We start from the raw sequence: 3330 nt of genomic DNA on the forward strand, positions 1-3330 counted from the left end.
GTGGATCATCAGACTGGATCTCTGACCATCACAAACATCACAATCACAGACTCTGGAGAATATGATCTACAGATCAGAAGCAGCGACAATGAAAAAACATTCAATGTTACTGTCGATGGTGAGTCATTAATGAATGTTTAAATGCAGTTTATGTGTGTTTTTTGTTGTTGTTTTTTACAATGATATTCAGAATTATTTTGTTTATCTGTGTATTAATTCACATGCAGTAGATATCTCTTTAAATTGAGGATTTGATAATGTTTGAGCACAAAACTGAAATGTTTCTTTCTTGATCAAAAGTCAAGAATGGGCTTGTGCAATTGCATTACCCAAAAAGATCCTCCAGCAGCTGTGGGTTTGTGTTTCAGGTGTTTCTGCAGCTGAACGAGATAAGATGAATAAAAAGATGAAGGAGGGCGAATCTGTCACTTTACATCCTGGTAAAAGAAAAAACCCAAATGATGTGATGAGATGGTATTTTAATGACACTCTCATTGCTGAAATCACTGGAGATCAGAGTAAGATCTGTACAGATGATCAGTGTGATGAGAGATTCAGAGACAGACTAAAGCTGGATCATCAGACTGGTGATCTCACCATCACAGACACCAGAACCACAGACTCTGGAGAATATGAACTACAGAATAGCAACAGCAGATTCAGTATCATTAGGACCTTCAGTGTTGCCGTTATTGGTGAGTATATAATTAAGTCATTCAATGCATTTTCATTTGTGGATTTTTTTTAAATAACAGTTCAATATTTTTTAATCAACTCAATTACTGTTGGGTGGTAGACTGTTTAAAAAAAGGAGCTTTGACACAATAACACTTTGACTTATGTTTTTAACATGAAAATGCATACTATTACTCTTGTTAACATTGTTTGACAACTGTTGAATGCAGTTTCCTGTCGAGTTCACAGTGCTGTGATGCTGTTTTAACTGCTGTTATAATATTGTTATAATAACAACAGATGGCGCTATTTTTTTCAGTTCAGTCACCATCATAAAAATAATGACCAAAGTAGAAAGATGTAAATATCAAACATATTGTTAAATACTGAATGGATTATCATTCTTTCTTTAGTAATGATGTTTTTTTTTTCTTTTTTTTTCACTTTAGCCGTTCCCGATTCTTGTCTGCCTAAAGTTGATGTATACATCTGTGCTGGTGCTGGTGCTGGTGCTGGTTTTGTTGCGGGTGCCCTGCTGGGGGTTATAGCTGTTGTGATTTACTACCGCAGAAGGTGCTGTGCACGAGTGCAACCGAATGTAAGTATTAAATACAGCTAATTTAACAAGATATAAGATTTACTGTGCAAAAAAAAAAGAACAGTCGTGTTGAATACATTTGTTTATTATTAGTATTATGCAATTACATTTTTATATACTGTGATTATAAAATGTAGGGTGTAACATATATATAAACTGTGAACTGTCATCTTTATATATTTTTTAATACCACTGAGGCAGTGTCAGAACAGTTAAAAACACAAATAACTTCAAAATAAACTAAATAACAATTAATATAAAAACAATGCAACTTGTTTCAGAGAGCAAGTGTCTCATTTAAAACGCCAAGACAACAATTCGAGAATTTTAGATGTGGTATTGGAATCATTAATACTTCATTTTTTATTACTGAAAGTACATTTAAGAAATATAAATTTAAGAAATGAAAACCTCTGTATGAGCAACAAAAACACAATTCCAGCTCTCTAGTATTTTTGTTTTTGTGTCTGAAACATCAATCCTCCTCATTACTTTTACCTTTTGTAAAACTGTGTTTTCTTACTGGAAAATGATGTTAATAACCCTGCACATATATCAGCCTAATGCACCTCCAAATCAGATTCCTTTACGTCAGAATGAGGCTCATGAGGCTGGCGAGGATGACGAGGCTCATTTGGCTGGGAGGATGGGGAGGCTGACGAGGATGACGAGGTGAATTTGTGCTTAATACAAGACAAGATATCTGCCAGTGGAGTCAGAAAAATAAAATGAATACAAAAAGAAAACCATTTCATTTTTCTAACCCCATTGGCAGATATATTCCTTTGTTCTAAACATAAACTTACATTTTTTAGTAAACAACTTGTTTACTGAATGCAGAGGATTTTACTCCTCATACACAGTCTCATACTGGAGGAAACAAGTGCTATTATCAGTTTACACTACTCATACTTTAGATGTTTTTATTACTATTTTTGCTATTATTGGAAAAGACTGATCATTATATGGCTAAAGTTTATGATTTAACTACAAACACTAACCCTTAGTCATCCACCTTCATCAGAAATTCTGGCCAAATATGAATAGCATGGCTTTTTATATCTCCACTAGTTACATCAGAACCAAAACCAGCCTTCATAAGCTCAGAAATTAATTAATTAATTTTAAAGTTGGTGAGACACTTTTCTGAGTGTGTTAATGATGTTCAGTGCCTGTAACTGGACACATACATGACACTGGCTGTGTTAAATGTTGTTACTCTAGCATTAAACTTGAAAAAAATGTGATGTTTGTCAGGAGGAATGTTACAGCACAATTCACATAAATGTGCCAGGGAAATGTGTTCAACTCAAATGTTTATTAAAGTCTCAAAAACCCCAAAACATGGCAGGAGCAGAAGGCCGGAAGCCGTAATCCAGGGCAGAGGACGCAGACAGGAAGAGAGGGACAGTCCAAACCAGCCTCCAGACACTCCACAAGGCAGAGAAGAGGAAGCACATAGAGAACAGCGTACAGAGTCCCAGCATCAGAGCAACCTCAGAGGGGAAAATTCCCACACCGAGAGGGCCAGGAGCAGTAAAGCTGTAAAACACAGCTCAGGGAATACCAGGGCAGAAACTGAAGATCAGAGATCTAGAGGAACGAGAGGCAGAGAGGGAGCAAAAAAAGAAAAGAAAAGAAAAGAAATAAAAGAAAAGAAAAGAAAAGAGAAGGAAATAAAAGTAAAGAAAAGAAAAGAAAAGGAAATAAAAGAAACACTAAAAAATACAACAGAAACTAAACTGCTCTTGGAGAATCAGGAAACATGGCAGGACAGAACACGGCAAAACCGAGAGTCACAAGCGAAGCGTAGCGTGTACATACAACAACAGTCTGACACAAGAGGAATTTTAAATAGAGGGAGAACTACGAGACTAACTAGCCACAGGTGTGACAGCAGCTAAAGTACTTTATAGGATAACAATGGGGAGGGGAGCCACGAAGACAACAAGCGCATGGCGATCTATCAAAACAAAATCCATGTGCTCCAGACAAGACAAAAACAATGACAACAACATGCCGATCAGACCGAAGTCATGACAAAATGTGCACATACT

General features: G+C 36.2%; 1 pseudogene; it reads left to right on the forward strand.

Moving 5' to 3' along the window:
* LOC107567531 (uncharacterized) overlaps nucleotides 1–2892 on the forward strand; it is a 105083-nt pseudogene extending 102191 nt beyond the window's left edge.
* Nucleotides 2893–3330: the final 438 nt, after the last annotated feature.

This window comes from Sinocyclocheilus grahami, unplaced genomic scaffold, assembly GCF_001515645.1.
Source record: "Sinocyclocheilus grahami isolate Dianchi unplaced genomic scaffold, SAMN03320097.WGS_v1.1 scaffold1166.1, whole genome shotgun sequence".
In the NCBI taxonomy this organism is placed as follows: domain Eukaryota; kingdom Metazoa; phylum Chordata; class Actinopteri; order Cypriniformes; family Cyprinidae; genus Sinocyclocheilus; species Sinocyclocheilus grahami.